The sequence below is a fragment of the Panthera pardus genome, unplaced genomic scaffold, assembly GCF_024362965.1.
Source record: "Panthera pardus isolate Hobbes unplaced genomic scaffold, ASM2436296v1 HiC_scaffold_12, whole genome shotgun sequence".
NCBI classification, from domain to species: Eukaryota; Metazoa; Chordata; class Mammalia; order Carnivora; family Felidae; genus Panthera; species Panthera pardus.
Window position 1 is genome coordinate 60,828,894 of NW_026526677.1, and position 19,876 is coordinate 60,848,769.

The 19,876-nt window shown below is 39.0% G+C and overlaps 1 long non-coding RNA gene across 6 annotated transcripts in view; it reads right to left on the minus strand.

The window, feature by feature from the left end:
• The window catches only part of LOC128776186 (uncharacterized), a 40,415-nt gene that overhangs the window by 3,451 nt on the left and 17,088 nt on the right, over positions 1 to 19,876 (minus strand). For 3 of the 6 annotated variants that reach the window (XR_008421226.1, XR_008421227.1, XR_008421225.1), the window contains 3 exons: positions 9,422 to 9,484; positions 1,591 to 1,682; positions 500 to 691 (listed from right to left, as the gene is read on the minus strand). This is a non-coding gene — a long non-coding RNA (uncharacterized LOC128776186). The remainder of the gene's footprint in view (positions 1 to 499; positions 692 to 1,590; positions 1,683 to 9,421; positions 9,485 to 19,876) is intronic. The other 3 variants (XR_008421230.1, XR_008421228.1, XR_008421229.1) reach the window with 1 other exon arrangement.

Here is a 19,876-nt window from a genome sequence, read left to right on the forward strand (position 1 = left end):
AGTGCTTAGTAAGCACCCATAAACTTTTGCATGCAGGAGTTCCCACGTGCCTTAGCTGATAAATTTTCTGGAAGTTAATCCCGAGTTAGTTCCATGAAGGTGCATCAGAGCCTCTTCTATATTGGGGGTGGTTTTACTAGACAAAAGTGCCTACTGTGGATCACAGAAAATCTCCCACCAAAATACCGCCTCCAATGCCTGGTCTTCTAATGAAATAGGCACTTGGTCTTCAGGGCACCTGACACATACCTTATCCAAGAGCCTTATTCACATGTTTGGCCTGAAGGCAGGAAGCAGAACAAAAGCAAGTTTCTCCTCCTTCAACATTTGAATGGCTGCCACAATAATAAATAAATAACATCCTTTTTATTTTCCCAAAGGAACACTTACACAGAGCTTCTTAATCTCTCCCCCACTGAGCAGATATATTCTCAGGAGTCAGGTTGCAAGGTATATACGCAAATTATAAGAGTACTGTTGGGAGCAAAATATGACCTACTCTCTGATGTTAGAGGATTCCCAGTGTAGATTCTCTTTCCCAGTCACTGGCAGCGAGTCATAAGCATCTGAGATAAGAAGAGACAAGATAGGGCTTGCTTCCTCTCTCTCCTCACCATGTGAAGCTACAAGAAGATGACCACGTGCAGACCAGGAACAGCGTCCTCTGGTGGAAAAGCTGGAAGGTAAGGTCCTTGAGGGAAATGTGACAGAAAGAGCAAAGGCTTTGTAAGTGAACATGAGCGGACCAAATTCACCCTTTGCCATTTCGCTGGGTGATCTCTGCAAGTCACTTAACCTCTCTGAGCCTCAGTTCCCTGAGGCTCCTAATCTTTGCTGCATTAAATCTTTCAAAAGCCTTCATGTGTTAAGGCAGAAATGCACCTGGGTACATAGGAAGCACTTACTGAATGGTAGCCATTATTATTGATTTTTCTCCAGGATAATTCCAACATTGATCCTTAGGGATAATAAAGCTCTAGGATGTGGTGGTTAAAAGCCAGGCTACCCTGGTTTAAATCCCAGATCTTCAGCTCCTGAACTGGGTAAATGTGGGCAATTTCCTTTAACCTCTCTGTGCCTCACTTTCCCTGTGTCAAAAACGAAAAAAGTAACAGAACCTATCTCAAAGGGTTGTTGTAAGAATTTAATGTTAGTATATGCAAAATGTTTAAAATAGTGCTTGGAACTATTAAGTACTATGTCATCTATTATATAACTACTGTATCGTAACTGTCTCTTTAACTGTGAACACCTGGAAACAAAGGTTGTCTTTCCTTTCTGTATATCCAGGGTGTCAAAAAGACTGCAACAGCTTAATAAATGTTAATGGAATGAATGAAGCATCTCACATGCCATGCTAATCAAGACTTTCTTTCCTTGGAAATGACATTAGCACAATCCAAACTAAGGGGAAGGAGGAGGCAATTTATTGTTGTTCTTATTTACTTATTTCTCTATGTATCTATCTATTTTTTTAAGATTATATTTTTAAGTAATCTCTATACCCAACATAAGGCTTGAACTTACAACCCTAAGATCAAGAGTCACACACTTTACCCACTAAGACAGCCAGGCACCCCTGTTGCTCACATTTAAATTCTCCAGGACTGAATCTTGCTTCGGGCACAGTTAAAACCAAATGTAGAAGGGAAGCAGCAGCTCCTTCCCAAACGTACATTTCTCTAAAGGAAAGAATTTTCTGTTAGAAGGAGGATGGGAAAAAGATGCTGGGCAGGCAAAAATGCTAGATGCCCTGACACAGGCCAAAAGACAACATGTTGTCAACTTCATCATTCCTGGACCATCCCAGACAATTAGAATCTGTCCAGTTTTAATAGATGTTTTAGAAAAAGTATCATAATCTTTCTAAGTGCCGTAATTATTCCACATTTCAGTTTCCTCGCGTGCGGCTGTTCTTCACATCTAATCTAATCCAAATTCCTTGAGTTTCTATTCAAGATATTTTTCTTCTTGTTTGTTCCACTGTAGAAATTAAAAAGCAGCGAGGCAAATGCTTTACAATTCAGTCTGAAGACGTTTCAAGTAGGAAGACTTCATCCATATGGTGCTGCCTGGAGTAGTGTGGCAAGAAGCCGAGTCCAGTGGGCAAGAGGGCTGATCAATTGATGATATCCACCTGCCCCACATTCTGGACTGCAGAGTGGTCACACACTTGGCTGTGGTTGCATCCCCAATTTTTGTAATCCTTCCTCTAAAAAAAATGTTTCTTCTTCCCTCACCCAGCACCCTTACTCAAACAGGATGGTCACAGAGGAAGTGTCAGGAGAGGTGGGATGAGGGGCAATCCGTACAGAATCAACATGCTTGTTAAATTCTTCCCAGTTCCATTTAAATCTTGAGATGTACTTATGGAACCCAAAATTATTCCCCAGTGAATTAGCAAAGATATCAAGTGTGATTAGCATTTTTTGGATGCAAAAGAACATTGCACACTGCTCTGTACTCTACTTGGATGTGCTGAGATGCCACCTCAGGTGTTAGGAAAAAGGAGACGTGAGAAAGAATTGTTAAACCCACCAACAGCCCGTCCTCCTGCCAAGGTCACATCATTCAAGGCGTGATCGCTGACATCACAGGTGCTTGTGACTCCCCCTTCACTCTGATAGTGACCGCAAGTCAATCTCTTTTGCCATAACTTTTTCCATGTATGTGCTCCATTGGTATACAAAGATCAGGCTGAATTGATTTCTATTTTGCCTGTCTCCATTATCTTTTCACTATGGAAAATTTCAAAAAAAACAAAAAACAAAATTAAAAAGAATACTATATACCCATTACTCAGATTCAGCAGTTATTAGGATTTGACAACACTTGCTTTGTCTATCCTCCTTTTTCTGCAGAAGCATTTTATTTGTTTGTTTTTTTATTTATTTAAATTAGGCCCTATGGAGGCCTGGATGGTTCCATTGGTTGAGCGACTGACTCTGGTCATGATCTGTTTTGTGGGTTCGAACCCTGTGTCATGCTCTACACACTGACCTCGCGGAGCCTGCTTGGGATTCTTTTTCTTCCTCTCTCTCTCTGCTCCTCCCCCACACACCTTCTCTCTGTCTCTCTCAAAATAAATTAAAAACAAATTTTTTTAAATAAAGTAGGCTCCATGCACAATGTGTGGCTTGAACTCTCAGCCCTGAGAGCAAGGGTTGCATGCTCTTCCAACTGAGCCAGCCAGGTTCCCCACTGTGGAACCATTTTTAAAGCAAATCCTAGGGGCGCCTGTGTGGCTCAGTCGGTTAAGCGTCCAACTTTGGCTCAGATCATGATCTCGGGTTCATGAGTTTGAGCCCCCCATCGGGCTCTGTGCTGACAGCTCAGAGCCTGGAGCCTGCTTCGCATTCTGTGTCTCCCTCTCTCTCTGCCCCCTCCCACTTATTCTCTCTCTCGCTCTCTCAAAACTAAATAAAACATTAAAAAAAATTTAAAGCAAGTCCCACACCTCATGTAATTTTGTCTATCGATGTTTCACTTTGCATCTCTAAAATATACGAATATTTTCTTATATAACCATGATGCCAGTAACACACCTAACAAAAGTAACAATTCCTTGATATCATCTAATTCTTAGACCATTTTCACAGTTCTCTGATACTGAAGAAATATCTTCGTTATTGTTGGTTTTTTTAGACTCAGGATCCAGATGAGGTCCACACATTGCATTTGATGGTTATGTTCGAGTGTCTTAAAATTTAGAATAGTCTCTCTCCACTTTGCCCCACCATTTTTTTCTTCATGCCATTGACTTGATGTTCAGTTGTTTTATGGAATCTCATATTCTGGTGGCACCTCAGTGGCTCGGTCAGCTAAGTATCTGGCTTTGGCTCAGGTCATTATCTCACAGTTCGTGGGTTTGAGCCCTGCATCAGGCCCTGTGCTGGCAGCCTGGAGACTGGAGCCTGTTTTGGCTTCTGTGTCTCCCTCTCTCTCTGCCCCTCCCAGCTCATGCTCTGTCTCTCTCTAAAAAAAAAAAAAAAAAAAAAGAACATCTCATATTTTGAGTTTATCCATTCGTGTCCTCGCAGCAGCACTTAAATCTGAGCCTCTACCTCCTTTATTTCACGTAAGCGGAGGTTAGTTCTAAAAGCCCTATTGGATTCACGTTCTTTTTTTTTTCCATAAGGGACATCTCAAGAAGTGCATGTTATCTGGCTGTCCTACTCTTGCTAAAGATTGATCAGCAGATTCAGGTGATGTCAGCCAGATCTCTCCATTGTAAAGTTCTCCATAAGCTTTTCATCCAATGCTTTCATCCATTATTGATCTTTGCCTTAATCAGTTATATCATTAGGATTGCAAAGTGATGGTCTTTCTAATTCCATCATTCCTTCTGCACTTATTGGCTGGGAATTGTCTGTAAAGAAGAACTCTTCCTCATCGATAGCCCTCAGAGAGCTATTTGGTCACCCTGGGATGTAGATTTAATTGGAAAGGCAGCATAATGCTTACTCTTGTCCCTTAAGTTGCCATTTTTCAAAGTAAGAATTGTGACCTAGTTTGTTAATTTGTCTGTTTTGGCGCTCTTCCTCCCCCACGAACTCAGTAGGCTTTTATATATTCTATGTATTCCCATAAAATTCAACCACTACTTTTTTAGATTCTTAAATTATCCCATTTTTGGTCAATTGGGGCCCCTTCTTGTGGGCTCTTGAGTTCTTTCCATATAACCCACCAATCTTTGATAACTTCACAGGTTTTGGCTCAGCAAGGTGTTCCTGCCTCATCTTGTACATGTACTGTCCCAGACTTGGAATCAGCCATCCAAGAAGTCCCAGGTCCTTTAAATGGGAAAGGTTATTTAGGGACCACAATCTGGACACCACAGGTTGTTCATTGTCCATGGGTTTTTAATCCTTCTAGGCCCTTCTGAAAAGCACAGAAATAGGATATATTTTTGAAAAAAATAAAAACCATATTTCTAATATCAAATTTTTAATATTTCTACTGTTATTTCTAATTATTCCTAATATAACATTTCTAATTCAAATTTAACATTAATATTTACATTAATGCTTTGATTTTACATTTTACTTCTCTTACACTGTAAATCTTGGTTCCTAATAACATTAACATAATTATTTATTGCTATATACTATACTATATAAAAATAGTTTCAAAATGCTAACACAAAGACTACTACTAGCAATGTAACTATAGAATGAAGCATTAGTTTTTTTACCCTTAAAATATATTCCACAATGTACATACAACAAATATACTATATTGTAGTATCACTTGAAATCATTTCAAATAATTGTCTTCTCTATGCAGCTACATCATTAACTTGATAAACAGGTACACTGTTTTCAGTTTGTCTTAAAATCGTATGAGTTCATTTTCAATTTAATGTTTTGAATGTGTAAAACACATCTATATGATTCCAGTGTAAGAAATACATAATGTATTTGCAGAATCTTTCCAATCTTTTGGAAACAAAAGTTTCCAATCTTTTGTTATTACAAATAATGCCTCCATGAATAACCTTGCATGTCATTTCATATTTAACCCAGTCCATATTTTAATCAGTAAATGTAAGACCACTCTATCTCAGAGAAACCACCCCATCATACCCAGCCTAAGTCATTCATTCTGGTGGACATCTGTCCTGGTCTTTGGGTACCAAGCACCTTTTGAATACCCTTCTGATGTTAGCAGGATTTTCCCTTTTGAGTTCCACCAAGTGAGAAGACAGAATCTTCCTTCCCTCTCCTGCTCTTTTGCAGCAAGAACACAGGAATGTGACTTGCGCTCCTCCAGTCAGATGCACTTGTGTGGGATTCTGGTGGGGAAGGGGGCTTGGAGGGGGAAAAGATGAATAATGCATTCCTCTTGCTGGCGAGGGTGGCAGCAGAGCCATGTGGTTGGGGAGACAGGATGGTCTGTAAGGTTGAGTTCCTGATGCAGAAGAAGCTAGATGCCTTTGGCAGCAGTGGTGACAGTCAAACTGAGCTCTTGGCAGCAGGTAGTTGCTAAGTGGTGATGGGGCAACATCCTTAGTTTTCTCATTAGGCCAGTTGAGCTGCATGGTTTTGGGTGATTTTCTTCGAAGATTGTTTCCTCCAGTCTTTGCAACAATTTTACGAGCGGCCCAATGTTCTTTGAACAGACTCCTTTTCTGCTTAATCTGTCAGCATCCGCTTCCTTCCTTGTAGCCAGGAAATACTTTATGCAGCAGATGCTGGGAGTCAGGCTAGGTACGTTTTAGGTACCACAGGGGCCTGATCATCCTCTGACTTCAACCGTGCTTGTGAGTTCTGGGAGAAGGGACTATGGCATAATGAAAAGAACTGGGTCATTAGGGGCCCTGCAGCTCTTCTGCAGGAAACTCCTTTGAAAATCATCAGTCATAAGAAGTAAAGGGTGTTTTCCTGATTGCTGGAGGGAAGGAACAGGTGGTAGAGATGAGGTCAGCAGAGGCCCAGCATAGCTCCTGGGGTCCATAGGGCAGCAGGATGGTGAGACCAACAGATAGAACAAAGGGACTAAATGTAAGAATCTCACCCTCAACCCTAAGGCTTCTCAAGTGAATAATTGGGGCAGAGGATCCTGAGGGGGGATGGAAAAACATAACTTTCAGATAATCTGGAAGATGGGATCTAGAGAATCAGGATTTGGGGTAATCTTGTAAGTGGACCCATTTGGACCCAATCACATGGTTTAAGGCTACAAACTTGATATCTCTCATAGAGGGCAACTATCCCCTCAGCTCATCATTTGTCCTTCCATTTTGTGTTTGTTGGCCAAAAAATTCTAATTTAGCATATATTTAATTCTATTGATATTTTTCTTTTTAAAGTGTTTGTTTATTTTTTTATTTAGAGAAAGAGAGCGAGCAAGCAGGGGAGGAGCAGAGAGAGAATCCCAAGCAGACCCCACACTGTCAGCACAGAGCACGACATGGGGCTTGATCTTATAAACCACAAGATCATGACCAAGAGTTGGAAGTTTAACCAACTAAGCCACCCAGTCACCCCACTATTGATATTTTTCTTTGTGATATCCTCCACTGTTTTTCTGTTTAGATAACATTTTCCCTTTCTAAAAATATGTTCAACATTATATTTTCTAGAATTCACTTGTGTATATGGCATGATCAGTATGCACTTGGCACTTGAATAAAGCTGGCAGGCTAGAAACAACCAGGCAACATTAGATATACTTTGCGAATTCAAAGAATATTTTGCAATAATGGGATACAATTCTTTATCTCAAAAATTGTCAGGGGTTAAAAAAAAAAGAATGACGGGAGCAGGAAGGAAAATGGCACCCTTAAAGTGTTGTTTTCAACTTAGCCTAAGGTTAAATAAACAGCTAGCAAGGTGAAGGAAGGAAGGAAGGAAGGAAGGAAGGAAGGAAGGAAGAGGGGAATCTGTTGATTGAAAGAGGCTTAGGAAACACCACTCCATACAAACGTGGACCTTGTGCAGATCATGATTCCATAAGCCAATTTAAATAAAAGAGAGACAATTGGAATTTGAATACTGTATATTTGATGACAATAAAGAATAATTATTTTGTTAGTTGTAATAATTGTGGATATGTTTCTAAAGAAGTTCTTATCTTTTAGAGACACGTAGGAAAAGATATGATGTCTGGGATTTACTTCAAAATAATGCAGTGGTCAGGGAGAGATAAGGATATAAATGAGATGAGATGGGATGCTATGAGTTGTTAATTGTTGATGTTGGGTGATGGGAACATGAGGGTGTATTATATTATCCTTTCTACTTTCCTATACATTAATATTTGAATTTTCCCATGGTAAAAATTTTAGAAAGAGATAAAAAATATATATATATAGTGGCAATGACGTGGCAGTAAGGAATTGTTAAATATTCCCAGATAGGTGGCGAAGCTTCAGTGTCTCAGGGTGGCATATTTGGGGCAGATCATGGCCTCATCTAAGCCAGCTGCCCCTTGCCAGCATGAGTGGAATTTTCACAACAGCAAATCTTTGCTGAGAGCCTTCTGTGTGTCAAATCCAATGAGAGAGAAAGGTTCTTCCACTGTGATACAGAAAGAGATGTGCAATGTACCAGTTACAGAAATAGTATAATGAAATCATTGCTCACACAAAAAGTCCCTAAAGGTTCATCTAAAATAGACATATATCATTTTTTAAAATGCTGTTTAAAAATAAAGCTTTAAAAATACACTTTTCTTAAGAAAAGAATAAAACACAACCAGACCATGTCATAATGCTATTTAAAATGATCCATGAATTTTCTTTTTTTCTTTAAGTTTTTTAAAAAACATTTATTTATTTTTGAGAGAGAGAGAGAGAGAGAGAGAGACAGACCACAAGTGGGGGAGAGGCAGAAAAAGAGAGAGACACAGAATCTGAAGCAGGCTCCAAGCTTTGAGCTGTCAGCACAGAGCCCAATGTGGGGCTTGAATCCACGGACCACGAGATCTTGACCTGAGCCAAAGTTGGACACATAACTGACTGAGCCACCCAGGCACCCCCCCACGAATTTTCTAATTGTCATCGGAACAAAACTCCTTAGCCAGGCCTACCTCACATCCAGACCCTGCCTCTTTCCCCAAGCCCTATCTCCTGCCCGTCATCCCTACACACTTTAAATTCCAGCCACAGGAAAGGACTTGCAGTTCCCAGAACTCTTGCCTCTCAGAGTTCACGTTCCCCTGGAGGAGTTTCAGTCATTCATTAAACAGCATTCATTGACCTCCTCAGCTGTCCTGGACCTTGTGGCCCACTCTGTCTCATCACTACTCATCACCTGGACTGTCTTTTCCCCTCATCAGTTTGTTCTTCCAGTATCATCTGACTTGTCACCTCTGAGAAACCATCTTTGAACCACTCTTCCGTACTCTTTGTATATGGGGAGCAGCAGGGAAAAATGCACACATGTCTTATTTTTCCCACTGTATTCTGAGGGCAGAGATAAAATCCTGCTTAGGCACAATGTGTGGCCTAAGGCTTTAGTCATATTAGAAGATCAATAAATGTGGGGCGCCTGGGTGGCTCAGTCAATTAAGCATCTGACTCTTGATTTCAGCTCAGGTCGTGATCTCACGGTTGTGAGATTGAGCCTCATATTAGGCTCTGCACTGAGTGTGGAGTCAGGTTGGGATTCTCTCTCTCCATCTCTCTCTCTCTCTGCCCTTCTCCCACTTGCATACACACTTGCTCTCTCTGTCTCAAAAAATAAATAAGAGTAAACACTAAAAAAAAATCAATAAACACTTGTTCAACAAATGAGTAAATGAATGAATGAAGCTTCCCCCACTAGCATGTAAACCCTCAAGGGCAAGAATTTTTGTTGTTTTCTTCTGTTTTATCCTTAGCACCTAGGACGGTATACCTGGGACATTAAATATTTACTGAAATAATTAAAGGTAACTGTCAAAGAAAAATCAAGGAGATATCTATGTTAAAACTCACTTGCAAACTGGTTATTTGTTGTGGTCGCCTGTCTATGGATCGGCAGAAGACTTTGATCCAGGGCTAAAAAAGAAATCAAAGAGAAAAAATGTTTTAAAGGTCAAATACAAATCCATGTTTTATTGAATTAATAACCTAGATTTAAAAACTATCCCCAGGTCCAAAAGAGACTAAGACATTTACTTATTTGTTTTTACATGTATTATTTTAGAAATCACTATACTAAATGTTGATTTTACTTCACCTAAAAAAAAAAGTTAAGATTTTTGGAACTTTAGATTCTCACTTGACATGGGGTCATTTTCTATGTGCCCATATTGCCTGTGGATCTAGAGAAATATATGCAGCAAAGGGGCAGCACATGATTTCCTACACCAGGAACAGCCAGAACCCAAGGAAATCATGAATGACATCACTCTTATTGATCTAATTTCTAAAAGACAATGGAATAATTTCTCCTCGCCCAAACCTTACTGCAGCGGTTTGGACCAGCAATTCCATAGCGGGGTGATGGGAGGGCTGCACGGACAAAGGACAATTGTTGACCTCCCCACAGCAGCAGGATGGTTTACAAAGTGGTCTTTCTTGGGAGTTCTGCCTGGGACTATTGTGCACCACATGACAGGTGCTCTTACATAAGTAAGACCAAATTGAATTCCATTTGGATTTCTTCTCTTCTCAAAACCATCTTTCTCTGGAATTGTCCTAAGTCACTAGAACAACGGAAGGGAAAAGTGTGATCTTGAACTTCCCAGGGAACTGAGGCAGGATTTACTTCCTCTTTCTTTACTCATCCACCTTTTCACAGCTGCCATCCGCTGGGACCTCTTTTGAGAGGAGCTTTTATTCCCTGCTTTCTTTCAGGATCCTGCCTCACATAATCTTCACTGGCTTTTCACAAAGAAAACTAGGACTCCCATTTATTTTATCCAATCCACCGCTACATTCAGCCTTGAAAACAGCATGCAGCACATTATCCTCTAACGGGAACAAATAGCAGAATGGAGCCCGGCTATTTTCCATGAGGCTGATTTTTGCTAATCCAACACATTTATCCTCTGAAACATTTTCAGTGCCTGTTGAGAAATAAGTGGTACCAGTAAGGGCAGTATCTCCCAGCATGCAACTTAAAAATGTATAGACAATAGGTCTTAATATGAAAGTAAGTCAATAACTTGTGGAGGGGCAGTAGAACCATTTTGGGTACTATGAAGATAGATATACTACACGTGCCCTTGACCTAACAATTCTGCTGTAGGATTCTAGTTCACAGGAATGCTCACACCTGGGAGCAAATGCATGTGAACGGCATTACTTACTGAATCACATGTACAGAGCCACATGAACTGACAAAAAGACACGCTGAATATTGCAATGTGGAAAAAGTAAATTGCAGAACAATATGTAATACATGATTTCATTTTTGTTTAAAAATAACCCACACCATATGTATAGGGATGAATGTACTTTTATATATTTACAGATATAAAGAAAAAGTCTGGAGAGAAACCAGCAACAAACTGTCAATGGTAGTTCCTTCCTCTGGAGAGTGAAATTGGGGGGATTTCACTTTCCACTTCATCAACTTTGGAATTATTTAAATTTATGTTTCAGAAAACAAGAAAGGAAATAAATAGCTGGATTAATACAAGGTAGTTAACACTTACAGAGTGTTTATTCTGAGCTGGGTGAGTGCTAGACACTTTATATATCATCTTACTTGCTCCTCCAACTTTCTGAAGTAGGTAATATTATCCCCCTTTACAGATGAGCAAGCAAATTCTGAGAAGTGAATAATTTGCTCAAGGTGACAGGGCTAGTAAGTAGCAGAGCTAGGATTTGAACCCAGGGTTTTTTTTACTTCAAGGTCCAAGACATTCCCTTTGGTCCAACAATGCCATTTAGTATGACATAGTCCTGACTCAGTAGATGGGCTTATTAACAGTGCCACATGGATGCTGAATGTTAAGTTTATTCTTTAATACACAAAAGGGGGAAGGATAGTATAATGAATCCATGTGCTCATTATCATCCAGAGGCAACAATTATTAATATTCTGTGTCATTGTTTCATCTACCCCCAACATATATTTTTTAGGAATCTTTTTAATGCCAATTCAAGACATCATATCATCTCACCATAAATACTTCAATCTCTAAAAATAAGAAAGTTTTTAAAAACATGATGATGTGATAAATATCATTATCACACATAAAGTTAACAATCATTCCTTAATATTATCAATAGCCAGGGCATCTGAGTGGCTTAGTCAGTTGAGCGTCCGACTTCAGCTCAAGTGATGACCTCACGGTTCTGGGGCTGAAGCCCCACATTGGGCTTGTTATTGCCAGTGCAGAGCCTGCTTTGGATCCTCTGTCCCTCTCTTTCTCTCTCCCTGCCCTTCCCCTGCTCATGCTATCTCAAAAATAAACAACAAAAAATTATTTTATAAAATACTATCAATATCCAATCAATGTAAATTTTCCCAGATTGTCTCAAAAATATCTTCTTGTTGGTTATTCAAATTTATATCAGTGGAATCTTTATCTCCTTGAATCTATGGTTTCCCTCTTCTCTTGCTTACTATGACTCATTTATTGAAGAAATGGAGTCCTTTGTCTTGTAGAATTTCCCATCTTCTTGATTTGATTTCTTAGATCTTTATGGTGTCGTTTAACAGGCTTCTCTATCCTTTATATTTCTCACAAACTGGTGATTCAATACATTAAATCAGTTTCGATCCTTTGGGCAAGATTTTTTCTAAAGTGGTGATGTATACTTCCTACTGCATTTATTAGGAGGCAGTTAGTGTCTGGCTGTCCCACTTTCAATAATGCTAAGGTTGAACAGGGGTTCGGCGGTGTCAGCCTGACACATACATTATGAAATTCCACATCAACCTTCCACCTAATAAAATTAGCACCCATTGATGGTTTTTGCCTAGACCCATTATTTCATTAGGGGTTTAGAGTCACTTAAAATCCTGTAAGACTTAGGTATTTTTTAACAAAAATCCTAAGATAGCAATACTATGTTTTAGTTTTGGAGCAAGGTATCAAAAAAAATCTTTTCTCTACTACCCATCATGAGTTTTTCTTGTTTTTGTATTTTGTGAAAGTAATTAAGTTTCTACTGTATTTTATTTTAGCTTTTTTGAATAATTAAGTTTTATTTTCCTGAGACCACCGGTATTCTGCAAGCATCTAAGCCCCATCTGGGACCATTTTGCTATTTATATTGACATTTTATTTGGAATTTTGATCTATGCTTCAATTCCTAAATAATTCATAAAAAGTAAGAAGAAAACGAAAAGATCTCCCATTCTTCTGTGACAAATGTCACAGTAAGCCAGTTAAACATCTCTAGATCATTTTCAATTTCATGCCTAGGGTCACTTTCAATGACTAAGTCTGTTCTTATTCATTTCACATTTATCATAGCTTCTGTCCTGTGCCAGGTTCTGAGGCTAAAGAGAGGAAAGTCTCAGGCCCTGTCCTTCAAGGGTTCACAGTCCCCTACACCGATGAAATTGGGAAATGGCCCATGGGGCCCCGGGATGGCTCAGTTGGTTAAGCATCTGACTCTTGATTTTGGCTCAGGTCATGATCTCACGGTTTGTGAGTTCAAGCCTGGAGTCAGGCTCTGTGCTGACAGTGTGGAGCCTGCTTGGGATTCTTTCTTTTTCTCCCCCTCTCTCTGTCCCTCCCTCTCCCCCGCAAAATAAATAAATAAACTTAAAAAAAACTGGGCAATGTCCCAAAGGTTCTTGGGTTACAGGGAGGAGGCACTCCCTGACTATGGAATCAGGGAAATCTTCTCAAAGGAGATGTTGAGTTTTGAAGGATGAGTGGAAAGTAACTAGGGGAAGGGCATTCCAGGAAAAGAAAACCCATACAAAGGCATGGAGGCAGGAAAGAATAGGTTCCTTCAGAGAAGTGCACACAGTTTTGCATGGCTAGAGAGTAAGGTTGATGGGGAAGGGTGGCTGTGGTGGAGCAGGGGCAGGGCCAGGGCAGGAAGAGCCTTGTCTGCCATGTTAAAGAGTTAGGATGTCCCTGAAGGATTTTAAGCAGAAGAGTGACAGAGTCTGATTCATGTTGTATATTTTTGCCTCTATAGATGTTTTTTCTTTTTTCTCTATTTAAGTCAAATACACGTCACATAAAATTAATCTTTTTAAAGTGAACAACTCAGTGGCATTTGGCACATTCACAGTGTCATACAACCACTACTTCTGTTAGATCTAAAACTCTTTCATCACCCAACAGGAAACCCATAGCCATTAAGCAGGCACTCCCCATTGCCCCCTCTCCCCAGCCCTGGCTACCACCAATCAGCTCTCTACCTCAGTACATTTTTATTTCTAAAAATTACACAAGTAATATGGATTCATTACAGAAGAATCAGAATACAGATGACTAAAAGAGGAAAATAAATATTGCTGATAATCTCAGCACCATTTTGTAGGCTGTGTATCCTTCTCAGCAGTTTTTGCGTGTGTGAGTGTGTGTGAATTTTCCCACCCCGATCTTCCATGTACTTTACAGGGTCCTCTAACCTTCTGGAGTCTCCCCTCCCCAACTTTTGAGATGTAAAAGAATTCTGCTCAAACCCCTATCCTATGAATGACATGGAACTCAACTCCCTTCCAATATCTCTGAGAATTCTGGGGAGGTTACAGATCGAGGTGGGGGTTTGCTCTCTTTGACAACCTCTAGCACTGATTTTCTGCCTGATCTTTGCCCCTTATTTCACCTCTTGGGCACATTGTCCATTCTACACTTCTCCAATCCCTTCTTTCCTCCAAATATGGCCTAAACAAGGTGGTATATTAGCAAATATTTTTAAAAGATTTGGGGGCAAACAGAGGATAGCTTGTATTGAAGCACAACTTGGAGAACAACTTGAAACTGAGTTTCAGAGAGGAGTTCTGAGTCCCTTAGTCATTCTTATCATAGGCCATCCCTCCATGTGGTACTATGACAGGACCAGCTGCCAGCTTCCCTCCCTTCCTATCTTTTTCAATCTCCTCTAGATGTAGACTCGAAAGCACTCATTTCCAATTCCCTTTCCCTTTTGCACAAGGGAATTCAAGGCTCTTTTGGCTTTGCTCCAAACTGCAAAGAGCTCCTAAGCTATTCTGCTAAGTCAAAACAGTCCCTCCCTATCAGAACTCTAGTGCCAGGTTGTCCAGCTAATACTTTCTCCCTACTGGCTGCATTTCCATTATCACTTTCTTATCTTAAATATCTTTCCTTAGGTTTTTTTTTTGTTGTTGTTCCTATTCTTCTATATTGTTTGAAATGGCTGCATACATTCCTTATTTTTGGACACTTAAGTTGTTTCCAATGCTTTATTATTATAGACAGTGCCCTGTTATATATTAAAGATTATTAAGGGCATATATATCCTTATTATATACATGGATATGTACCCTTAATTATTTCTTTGTTATACATTCCTAGTAGTAGCATTGCCTTATGGATTTTACATATCCTCTACAAGGACTGTATGAGTTGATGAACCCAGTAATGTTTGAAAGTGCTTGAATCTATTAACCCTTGTTAATAGTGCATATATTTATCCTTATTTTTTTGTGTGTGGTTTTAATTTTCATTTCTTTGACTAATAGTAGAGTTGAACTTTTTTAGTTTATTAGCCATTTGAGGTTTATTTTTCTTGTGTAAAATACCTTTTGTGGTCAATTATACAGTTTCATTTTTCACTTATTGATTTGGAGGTTCTTTGAATGTTAAGGATATGAACCTTTGGTTAAGGATATTTCCTATATGGCACAAAAACAGGCACTCAGATCAATGGAACAGAATAGAGAACCCAGAAATGAACCCACAAACGTATGGCCAACTAATCTTTGACAAAGCAGGAAAGAATATCCAATGGAATAAAGACAGTCTCTTCAGCAAGTGGTGCTGGGAAAACTGGACAGCAACATGCAGAAAAATGAACCTGGACCACTTTCTTACACCATACACAAAAATAAACTTAAAATGGATGAAAGACCTAAATGTAAGACAAGAAGCCATCAAAATCCTAGAGGAGAAAGCAGGAAAAATCTTTTGACCTTGGCCGCAGCAACTCTTACTCAACTTGTCTCCAAAGGCAAGGGAAACAAAAGCAAAAATGAACTATTGGGACCTCGTCAAAATAAAAACTTTGGCACAGCAAAGGAAACAATCAGCAAAACTAAAAGGAAACCGATGGAATGGGAAAAGATATTATCAAACGACATATCTGATAAAGGGTTAGTATCCAAAATCTATAAAGCACTTATCAAACTCAACACCCAAAAAACAAAGAATCCAGTGAAGAAATGGGCAAATGACATGAATAGACACTTCTCCAAAGAAAACATCCAGATGGCCAACCGACACATGAAAAAATGCTCCACATCACCCATCATCAGGGAAATACATATCAAAACCACAATGAGATACCACCTTACACCTGTCAGAATGGCTAATGTTAACAACTCAGGCAACAACAGATGTTGGCAAGGATGCGGAGAGAGATGATCACTTTTGCACAGCTGGTGGGAATGCAAACTGGTGCGACCACTCAGGAAAACAGTATGGAGGTTCCTCAAAAAACTAAAAATAGAACTACCCTACCACCCAGCAATTGCACTACTAGGCATCCAAGGGATACAGATATGCTGTTTCGAAAGGGCACATGCACCCCAATGTTTATAGCACCACTATCAACAATAGCCAAAGTATGGAAAGAGCCCAAATGTCCATCGATGGATGAATGGATAAAGAAGATGTGGTATATGTGTGTATATACATATATATATATGCACAATGGAGTATTACTCTGCAATCAAGAAGAATGAAATCTTGCCATTTGCAACTATGTGGATGGAACTAGAGGGTATTATGGTAAGTGAAATTAGTCAGTTGGAGAAAGACAAATATCATATGACTTCACTCCTATGAGGAATTTAAGATACAAAACAGAGGAACATAAGGGAAGTGAAGCAAAAATAATATAAAAAACAGGGAGGGAGACAAAAACATAAGAGACTCTTAAATATGAAGAACAAACAGAGGGTTACTAGAGGGGTTGTGGGGGGGGGGGTGGGCTAAATGGTAAGGGGCATTAAGGAATCTACTCCTGAAATCATTGTTGCACTATATGCTAACTAACTTGGATGTAAATTTTTTTAAAAATAAGGATATTTCCTATACCATCTGTCTTTTAATTTAGTTTATGGTGAATTTTGCTGTAAAAGACTCACATTTTTATACAACCACATCTATCATCCTTTATGAGCTCTCCTTTTAGTCTCATGTTTAGAAAGTCATTCCTTACTCTGAAGTTTTGTTGACATTCACCTGTACTTTCTCCTTCTTAAATTACAATTTTTAATCCTTCTGGAATTTTTCTTCATGTACTGTGAATTTGGATTTGTTTTCATAATGATACAGTTATCTTAACATCCCCCACCGATAGGAGGAGGCACAGGCTTTTTAATGTACTAAATCCTTACATGTATTTAGATGCATTTCTGAAGTGTGCTTTTTAGCTAGTGATGTTTTAATTATTGTATCTGGCTGGTTCACCTTAATATCTGGTAGGAAAAGACTTTTTTGGCATTATTTTCCTAAAGATGGGCTTGACTTTCTTACTTTTTCCCTTTTTTCTTCTCTCTCTTTTGTTTTCGTTCAAAACATTTACTTTGTATCTTAAACAGGACATTCTAAAGTCTGCATCATGACTGGAGAGTTACCCCCGAGGTTTACAGCCAGTGTGTCCCTCTCAAAGCATGATCCTGGGAGCTGGGGAGTCATGCAAACACAAGCTAGGACCCCCAGGGGAGGAAGGGTGCAGACCAGGGGAGGACTTCAATCCTTTCTTAAGGAAAAGGCAGTAGAGCATTCTGACTCACTGAAAACTAGTGCAATCATTTTTCAAAATAAATTTTTAAATAGATTTCTTTCACATTAAAAAGAAAGTTATTTTTGGGGCGCCTGGGTGGCTCAGTCGGTTAAGCGGCTGACTTCAGCTCAGGTCATGATCTCGCGGTCAGTGGGTTCGAGCCCCGAGTAGGGCTCTGTGCTGACAGCTCAGAGCCTGGAGCCTGTTTCGGATTCTGTGTCTCCCTCTCTCTGACCCTCCCCTGTTCATGCTCTGTCTCTCCCTGTCTCAAAAATAAATAAAACTTTAAAAAATAAATAAATAAATAAAAAGTTATTTTTATTGGGATTTTGTTAATAATAGGCTTAGCCTGAAGAAAATTAATATCTTTACAATATTAAATCTTCCAACACAGTATAATGTCTCTCCTTTTATTCAAATCTCCTTTTAGATTCATGGTAAAGTTTTATAGATATGCATATTTATAATTAAGTTTATTACTAGGTGCTTTGATTTTTTTATTACCATGATATATGGGTTCTTCATTCCATTGTTTTTCTTAACTAATTATTGCTGATATATGTATTAGTTTTTAAATATTTCTGTCATAATTGCCGAATTTTCTTGCAAGCTGGTGCAGGTACTCTGGAAAACAGTATGGAGGTTCCCCCAAAAATTAAAAATAGAACTACCCTACAACCTAGCACAATTGCACTACTAGGCATTTATCCACGGGATACAGGTGTGCTGTTTCAAAGGGACACATACACCCCCATGTTTATAGCAGCACTATCAACAATAGCCAAAGTATGGAAAGAGCCCAAATGTCCATGTCCATCGATGGATAAATGGATAAAGAAGATGTGGTATATATATATATATATATATATATATATATATATATATATATACACACACACACACACACACAATGGGTTATTACTCGGCAATCAAAAAGAATGAAATCTTGCCATTTGCAACTATGTGGATGGAACTGGAGGGTATTATGCTAAGTGAAATTAGTCAGTCAGAGAAAGACAAAAATCACATGACTTCACTCCTATGAGGATTTTAAGAGACAAAACAGATGAACATAAGGGAAGGGAAACAAAAATAATATAAAAACGGTGGGGGGGGGGACAAAACAGAAGAGACTCATAAATGTGGAGAACAAACTGAGGGTTACTGGAGGGGTTGTGGGAGGGGGGATGGGCTAATAGGGTAAGGGGCACTAAGGAATCTACTCCTGAAATCATTGTTGCACTATATGCTAACTAATTTGGATGTAAATTTTTAAAAATAAAAAATTAAACTAAAAAATAATAATAATTGCCAAATTTTCTGAACTCTCTTGTTCATTTTAACAGTTTTTCAAGGAACCATACAATCTTGAAATAATGATAATTTTGTCTGTTACTATCAAGTATTTATACCTCCCTCACCTCTTTTTCTCATTATTGCATCGATTGACACTTCAGAATAATCTTAAATAATGGTAATGACAGTCAAATTATTACCTTTAATGGAAATGCTTGTAATGTTTTATTGTTAGGTATAATATGCTGTTGGTTTGAGAGCAATATTCCTTAACATATTAACATGTTAATTAAGATTTTCTTAAACCAAAAATTTATGTTGATTTTTATCAAACTTTTTAGCATTGTGTTAAGATGATCATATGATTTTTCTCCTTGAAATCATTGATCAATACATAATCTATTTTACATTGATTTCATAAATTATATAAACAGGTAACTTTTACCACTGAACTTTTCTTATATCCATGGATTAAGCCCTGTTTGGTCATGGTGATTTGCCTTTTAAAATTATAACTGCAGGTTTAGTTTGGAAAATGGATTGAAAAGAGACAAGGTCAAAGGCAGAGAGGATATTTAGGAAGCAATTACAGTTCTCAAATAAAACAACAGTAGTGAAAACAGAGAAGAGGTCTGGTTCTGAGAGGTGTTTAAAAAAAAGATCAATATTAGCTCCTTGGGTATGAAATCTGAAGTGAAGAAAGGAATTTAGGAGAACTGCTAGGTTCTTGGCTTGGTGACATTTATCAAGACAGGGCTACAGGAAGAAAAGCGGGTTTGGTAGGAGTTGGAGGAGAGGATAAAGGATGAACTCCTGACATCCTCAGGTCCTGAGTGGAACACCCACGTATTGACAGGTAAGTCATCATATACATGGATCTGGAGCAGAAAGATCTGGGCTATAAATATCAACTTGGTGATTACTAGTGTGTAGAAAACAGTTAATTGTAGTGTGAGAACACAAGAAGACTGAAAACGAAACCACAAACAATGACTCATTTTAAGAGATGGAAGAAGGAAGAAGTGGGCTATGTATGCCACACAACTTTACTCCCCTCGTCTGCTTCCTTCTTCCCAAAGGCACCTCTCACCTGCTGGGCTGCTGCTGCTTCTGCTGGGTTCCCTGGAGTCAGAATAGAAGCCCCAGAACTGCATGACCTGCACAACCTCTCATCTGCACTGGTTTCTCCTCACTCTCAGACAAGATGAAATGTCATACCACAGAGCATGAAATCTTGCTTCTGTAGCTGGTGTCAATGGA